The 8,438-nt window shown below is 38.8% G+C and overlaps 1 protein-coding gene across 1 annotated transcript in view; it reads right to left on the minus strand.

The window, feature by feature from the left end:
* Positions 1–6,885, minus strand: part of WT1 (WT1 transcription factor) — an 87,775-nt gene extending 80,890 nt beyond the window's left edge. The window contains exon 1 of the mRNA XM_073576323.1: positions 6,313–6,885. The gene's annotated coding sequence lies outside the window, so the exon portion shown is untranslated. The remainder of the gene's footprint in view (positions 1–6,312) is intronic.
* Between the last annotated feature and the right edge of the window lie 1,553 nt (positions 6,886–8,438).

Genomic DNA, 8,438 nt, shown 5'->3' on the forward strand with positions numbered 1-8,438 from the left:
CAGAAAATGCAAGTGATGCCTCAGAGATGGGCTGTGAGGGGCTGCAAGAGACAGAGATGTGAGTATCTGTAGGAATGGAAGCAAAGAACTTCTGATAGGAGATACAGGAAAATGCAGAGAAAGTCACAGATCAAACTATTGTTCCAGTGTAACAATACACAGAGTAAAGAAGAGATCACACAGAGATGGATAGATAGATGGATAGATAGAAAATAGATAGATAGATGATAGATAGATAGAAAATAGATAGATAGATAGATAGATAATTGATTGATAGATAGATAGATAATGGATAGATAGAAAATAGATAGATAGATGATAGATAGATAGATAGATAGATAGATAGATAGAAAATAGATAGATAGATAGATAGATAATGGATGGATAGATAGATAATAGATAATAGATAGATATATATAGATAGATAATAGATAGATAATAGATAGATAGAAAATAGATAGATAATAGATAGATAGATAGATGGATAGATAGATAATAGATAGATAAATAGATAGACAGATAGATAATAGATAGATATAGAGATAGATAGATAATAGATAGATATAGATAGATAATAAATAGATAGATAGATAATAGATATATAGATATATAGATAATAGATAGATAATAGATAGATAGGTAATAGATAGAAAATAGATAGATAATAGATAGATATAGATAGATAGATAGATAGATAATAGATAGATATAGAGATAGATAGATAATAGATATATAGATAATAGATAGATAATAGATAGATAGATAATAGATATATAGATATATAGATAATAGATAGATAGGTAATAGATAGATAATAGATAGATAGATATAGATAGATAGATAGATAGAAGGGCAGATAGATAATATATAGGTAGATGTACAAGAGAGAAAAGCACTTGATTCTGAGAGACACCACATTATTATTATTATTACTGGTGATCGTGCTGTATGTGAGTGCTGTGACTCTGGGGCTTTGTCTCTTTAGGGCTCTGCTTGGCTTCTGCCCCACGAGGGAGCGATCACTAGCGGAGTGGCCCTCCTCACTCTCACATCCCCCGATAATGAACTCTCACCTTGCCCCGATCACTCCCCGGTGTCACTTGTTGCTGCACTTTCACACGCTCCAGGGGGGCTGTGTGCACCCCACCGTCCGGCAGAGACCCTCAGCACCGGACCCCACAGCGCCCAGGCGGCTAACGACGATCCTACTAATGAATGAATTCTACTAATTACAGTGATTAGCGGATTCCAGCAGGTTCATTACGGAGTGGCATGATGACTTGTATCTCTCTGATCTCTCTCTACTTGTGACTGCACTTTACACGCACACTTTTCTGCAATGATAAAATGATAAAAACTTGTCACTAAAATTTGATGGAAAAGTAGAAAATTATCCTCAATATTATTAGTTAGTTTATTGCTTCAGAACTTACACAGCTTGTGGTCAAAATTGTGACATTATTATTATGCTACATCTCTGTATCGCTATATATATTCACTGTATATATATATATATCTCCACACATATGTACATGGATCTGTTGTACAGGTACATGAGGTCTTCTTTTGTTGTAGATGTTGCTCGTTGATACATTCATTCCATTGATGCATTGTTATTATTGTCCTAATTATTCATTATTTGCATTATCCACTTTTGTTATAATTTATTCTTTTCTTCACAAACAAAATCGCTTGTGACAGTTGTTACATTTGTTTTTTGTTTTTGATTTTTTCGAAATTCAATTTTTATTGAAAGGTTAAATATTCACTTGCAAAAATACAAAACAAAACAAAAGAAAAAAACTGTTTTTCACCTGAAACTCTCCAATATGCGATTCATTTTTGAGAATTGTGATATTTCACAGCTATGTATCTTTTATCTTTTTATTTAACTACCTACTTACAATTTTTAACTAATCATAAGATTAAAAAAAAGGAAAATCAATGGATGCCTGTGTAATTGGGTGGGTGTCTCCCCCCATATAAGCCTATGAGTCCTGTGGTCAGTAATCAATGAATAGTGCCATAAAGAATTGTAGTGGAGTCAATTTGCCGGTCAATTAAGCAGCTCCTGCCATTGGGAAGCCTGTGCACTGATTTAATATCCAGCAGGGGAATTATAGCCACCCAGTGTTAATTGGCAGACACCTTTGCCTCCATTTCCTCGTATTGAAAAGCTCTACAAGGTTACAGAGCAAAAAATAGAGCAGTTATTGTAGCAGTAGCGGACACAAAGTCAAGGTCAGTGGAGGCTACAAGACATCTGGGGATCACTGGGGGACAGGCAAGAACAGGAGGCTCACCCCAAATCCTGTGGGCATGTGATGGCACCATGTCTGGCCAGGGGATGTGCTCCCAGCTCTCACATGGGTATAATGCAGCTCTGTCTATGTACAAAGATGTGATGTGTATATGGAAATATACAAGTCACCATAGAATGTACAGATTTACAAATGTCAGTATTTACAATGTATGCAGTATGTGTGGATAAGGCACTGATATATGGAATTACTGGTGTGTGTGTGTGTATATATATACATAATATAAATATATATATATATTTATTATTGCACCATTTATTCCCTAGCACTTTACATGTGAATGTATATCTATATATATATAGATAATAGAGAAAAAAAATAAAAGCAGCAGCAAAATAGTAGTGGTGTGGACTGTTTAATAGCCTAGTGGCGTGGCAATGTTTCGGATATAGCAATCCTTTCTCAAGCCATTGCCTTTTCTATTATCTAAGGACATACAGGTGTCTGGAGAAGCATGCACTGCTCTAAGGTATTTTGTGCTGTTCCTACTTTTTACACACATATATATAGATATATATATCTATATTTACATATATATCTTTATATATATATATCAATTAGTTTCAATTTATAATACTTTTTTTGACACTTTTCTGAAAAACCTCTATCTTTGTACCATGTTAGCCAGTAGATAATAGTCCACTGAGGATTCCCATTTTAATATTGTTCTGAAAGACCTCAGCATTTTATGATTTTCACGACTTTTCGATGGCTACCTATCATGTTTTCGTTCCGTCAGATAACACATTAAAGTCCGTCATGCAGTGTGAAATGTGACAGTAGGATTGCAGTGTGTCTGAGTTGCTCTGGTGGTGTTTTTTCCCCTTTCGTTAAACGCTGCATTCGGCCACATTCACATGTTCAGTATTTCGAAGTCAAAACCAGGAGTGGGTGAGAAATCCAGAAGTGGCGACGAGTTTCTATTCTACTTTTCCTTTGATTGTTCCTCTCCTGGTTTTAGATTACAAAAACAGGTAAGATGCTGAATGTGTGAATATGACTTTATGATCTTTTCAGCATTTTTTTTCCCTTATAGTTTTCTCTAAGACTAAAAAAAAATATGCACATTACACATTCAAGGAGATAATAATAATAAAAAACATTTCTTCAATTCTAGGTATAGTTTTTTTTATACAGGTGGAGACATTTTTTTGTTTTACATAAATTTGTCTACACCTGTATAATATTAAAAAAAAAGTGTGGCTGTATTTAAGGAAAAAATAAAGGAAAGTTCTCCAGCGATGAAAAATGATCCCATGGGGAGGGATAAAAACAACTTTTCATTTAAACCATTTAAAGTTGTATGCAACCAATATGAACTGCACAGATAGGGTTAGATTAGTGAGTTGATATGATAGTACAGCCTGAGAAGATGCATTTTTTGGGCATACTGTGGACATTGGTTATTAATCAAGTTGTGTGGGGTAGTGCATTCCAGAGAACCAGTGCAGCGTGAGAGAAGTCTTGAAGATGGGAATAAAAGGCTCAGATTATGGAGGATAATAGTTTTTAGAGGAGTGGAGGGCAGGGGTAGGGTGGTAAACAGAAATGTGGAAGGAGATGTAGGATGCATCATTGTAGATCGGACATGTCAATTCTTTCTGCGGTTTTGAAACCGCAGCAAATCCGCGCGGAAAATTCTGCACCGTCTGCACTGCGGTTTTCATTTTCCATAGGCGATAAAGGTACTGTACACCGAAGCAGAAACTGCTGTGGATCCGCAGGGCCAAATCCGCTGCAGATCCGCAGCAGAATCCGCAGCGTGTGCATATACCCCTAATGAACAGCAGAGTCTTTGACATTTCAAAGCCAAGACAAGTTTGGATCTTGGAGATGTTTTTGAGGAGCAATGACATGAGCGAGTGAGTGATCGAATATAAGGAGTGAGGGCGGGGTCAGACTTGCGAGTGTGATGCGAGAGACTCGCTCATCAATACCTGACACTGCTGCCAGCACTCGGAACCGTAGTGTGCGGCTGCATAGAAATACATGCAGCCATACACTCCAGTCCGAGTGCCGGGTATTGATGAGCGAGTTTCTCACATCACACTTGCAAGTGTGACCCCGGCCTGGAGGAGAGATCTTTGTCCAATGTGAACCAAAGACTGGGATGGTGGAGCAGTGCTTCCCAAACTCCAGTCCTCACGGCCCTAACACATCATGACTTCAGCCTTTCCTTGGTGTTGCACAGGTGATGGAATTATTATTAAGGCATCATACATTTCCAGAGGTTCATACCTGAGCAATGCTATGGAGATCCTGAAATAGTGATGTGTTGGGGACGGTGAGGACGGAGTTTGGAAATCACTGGTAGAATCACACACAGAAATAGAAGAAGTGTCAGGTGTAAGAGAACTACACCTACAACATAATAACACTGTGGGATCAGTTCTGGTGACTTTTTCCTTCAACATTTCACTGACACATGGGAGAGACAAATACTCTGGGTATGGAGTTTTATGGCATTTTCCTATAAGCTTTCTCTATGTATCAGTCACCAGGAGCAATCCTACTAAAATGCCATAACAAAGATTTTTAGATATAAAAAAATGCAAAAAGACTGCAGAGGAGCCAGAAGTTAGATAATATAACATGATGCAAGTTAGCAGTTCAGCTAATGTTTGGAATATTCTATGGCCGATACCCACCACTTATGGGTGTTTGGGAGCTAGATATACTAAGGCTTTTCATTCTGGCAGCCCTGTCTAGATCTACCTGCCTATTATCTATCACTTAGGAAATAGACTAATAGACTAGAGGGATTTGTGTTTCCTTTCACAATTGGTGCCTCACTTCTGCCTGCAATCAGCTCTATAAATCTTACAGGCACCTATAGATATCTGTTCACACTGATAAGTCATAACACAGGGGATCTGTCTCCTCTCAAGAGTCCATGAGAGCGATCCTCTTCTGGTGGTCACACTAGTATATATCATCATGACTTCAGCTGCACTTTGCAGTGTGGTTTATACATTTTTCTGGAGTATTAAACGACGAAGCAAAAAAAACGAAAAAATGTCCAATAATCAATTAAATAGTTTATTTAGAAAAATCAAAGATGATACAGGGAGGTGTGGGAACAAAATACCAAAAAGAGGGGCTACACTTGGGATCAATTGCACTAATATATTGCACAATAATAAATATGAGTATAAAAGTGGCTACATATTATACATAAAAAGTGTATATGTATGTATATATCCAACAATGTAGACCAGCTCACTCCTGAGAACCACCTGGAACCTCAGCTGACCTGGTTAACTCCGTTGTGCCCGGATCTGGATGTAGGAGTCCATCCATACAAATGTGAACAACGACAAAGCAAAGTCCAGCAATAACGTGAGCAATCTGATTCTGGACCGTGAAGAAGGCGGGTTCTACCGCTGAAACGCGTAGTCCTATCTGCACGACTTTCCTGCGTTATTGCTGTTTTGAACTGCTTGGACCATTGCATTTTAATGGATTTATGAATAAAAAGAAAAAATTTTTTTAACAGCATCCTGGATTGCTCACGTTATTGCTGGACTTTGCTTTGTCGTTGTTCATGTATGTGTATATATATATATATATAGCAGGCCACAAATTAATAATCCAATCAATAGGATATAAATATTCCCATATATGTGCATATACAAGATAAAAAAGTAAAGTGCAAATGCAGGACAGTACTTAAATCAGTTCACAAACATGGAACAAGGGGGTATAAATAAAGTGCAAATGCTTAAATACATATAAGTAACACCAAGATGTAAGTTGCAGCTACTCCAAAAGGCAAAATATGTAGCATATAATCTGTTTCAAAATATACGCCACAGGAAGAAGGAAGTATAAAATGGCGGTGGGTTTATTTAAAACATATGCCCACTAATCAGAATATAAGGTGAAGGTACACATGCTAATAATAAGTGTGATTGCCATATATGCCCAAACTATAAGGTAAAAGTGCATGCGCTGCTAGCAGAAATAATTATTAGGTGTCCACAAATATTACCTTATGTCCGTGTGTGCGATCCCCAAGATGAGCCTAACCCCGATGCGCGTTTCGGCGTCTGCCTTCGTCAGGGGGTCTGGAGTAGAATAGAAATTAGTTTTCTGTACTAACAACCTATCTAAATATCTTATGACCATGACAAGTTAATGGCAAGATGGCACCTCCAAATGGCACTGAGAATATATACCCTGCCACGTCCAGTTATGCCTGTAAACTAGACTTGGGAAAACTGAGGCTCGCTGGCCCTCTGTGACCATTTTTCCATCCAGTCCAGCCAGCAGACAGGTACAGCAATCAAAAGCTGCAGTGTTGCTCTGGGGGTTCTCTTGCATAGTGTGACCTTACTAGTATAGACAGAGAGAGCTGCAGATCAGGTGCATGTGCGATACTGCATGCTGCATGTGCCATCTGCAAGCGTTCCTCTCTGTGTGCATTCGGCATGCCGGTCTGCTGATGGTTGTCCCTTGTCACAGTGTGACGACTGCTCTGTGAGCTTGAGCATCACAACTATTTGTGACCACCGCCTGAGCACCACATGCTGTATAGCATGATGAGCAACCATTTATGGCCACACAATCAGGAATGCCTCAGTATTTGTTCAGGATTTGACGCAGGTGAAATCTGCACCAAATCTGCATCTGAGATCACTGACAGGTCACCTGCGTTTTTGATGCGTTTTTTTACATGTTTTTGATGCGTTTTTTCATTGCATGCATTTTTTTGGTCACATGAAATATAGTTAATTGAAAGTTGGCTCCTGGGCAAGAAAAAAAGAAATCCCATGCCCACTATCACTATGCGTGCACCGACGCCGCGGCTCACCCACGGAGATGGACATGTGGCGCATCTTTCCTGTCAATTTATGTAGCGGAGATGCTCAGTCTCCGCTGTGTAAATTACCCATGCACTTTCATTAGATGCGGAAAAACTGCATTATCTTTCTAATCACATGCGTATTAAGTGTGGGAACGCAGCTTACTATGCATGCATGCTAATTTAAATAATGGTAAATCTTGTGACACAGCCGGAAGTACATGACACAGGAAGTAAAGGAAAGCACAGAGAGAGGTCCCCTCCTTTTTAATAATTAATAAAAAAAAAATAGCATGGGGTCCCTCTATATTTGTTAACCAGCCAGAGTAAAGCAGACTACTGGGACTGGTATTTCAGGCTGGTAAGGATCCAATATCCATGAACCAGGCTGCAGCAGTCTGCTTACCTTGGATGATTAACAAAAATAGAGGGATCCCCTAAAGAAAATACTGTGGGGTCCCCCTATTCTTGTTAACCAGCCAAGGAAAAGCTGGGGGCTGGTATTCTCTATCTGTCGAGGCCCATGGATTTTGGCCCTCATTAGCCTAAAAATAGCAGCCCACAGCCGCTCCACAATTGGCACATCCAAAATGTGTAAATTGTGGCACTTTACCTGGCTCTTCCCATTTGACATGTAGCGGTGGCAAGTGGGGTTCATATTTTTGGGTTGATGTCACCTTTTGTATTGTCAGGTGACATCAAGCCCACGGCTTAGTAATGAAGAAGCGTCTATAAGACACCTAGCCATTACTAATCCTATAGTTGTACGGTAAATAAATACACAGCCAGAATAAAGTCTTTTAATTTTAATAATGACCAGTGTGTGGTCCGATTTTCTCAAAAGTAGAGGAATAAAAAAAATAAAGGACTTTTCCACCTTCTCTCCATTCTGGCAGTCTGTGACAATTGGACCGCATTTGAATATTGTCTGGGCACGCTATGATTTTTTTTTTCTTGCATTGCCGATTTTTATTAATCTCTCAGATCAAAATAGGATACGTCTCAAATTGAGAAAATCGGACCTGTGCACAGCCCCATAGAAGATCAGAGGTACAAGAGAATCAGTCATGTGCACAAGTCTGAAAAGCGACTTTCAGCTCACACACAGACCCCAGTGTTATCTAGCAGTCAGTATAGCTGTCATGTGACCCAGAAGAGGACCAGAGCGGCGGCAATAAAAAGTTTGGTGGAATGTTTCTTTAAGTTCAGTCAGGCAATTCAAAGTGCATCAGGTATATAAAAAATATTAGGCACAGTTGTTGCCATTTACCTTTTTCAATTTCGTTGGCGCAATAGTCACTTTTATTTATAAA

This window comes from Dendrobates tinctorius, unplaced genomic scaffold (genome assembly GCF_039654945.1).
Source record: "Dendrobates tinctorius isolate UK_male_01 unplaced genomic scaffold, ASM3965494v1 ptg000048l, whole genome shotgun sequence".
Taxonomy (NCBI): Eukaryota; Metazoa; Chordata; class Amphibia; order Anura; family Dendrobatidae; genus Dendrobates; species Dendrobates tinctorius.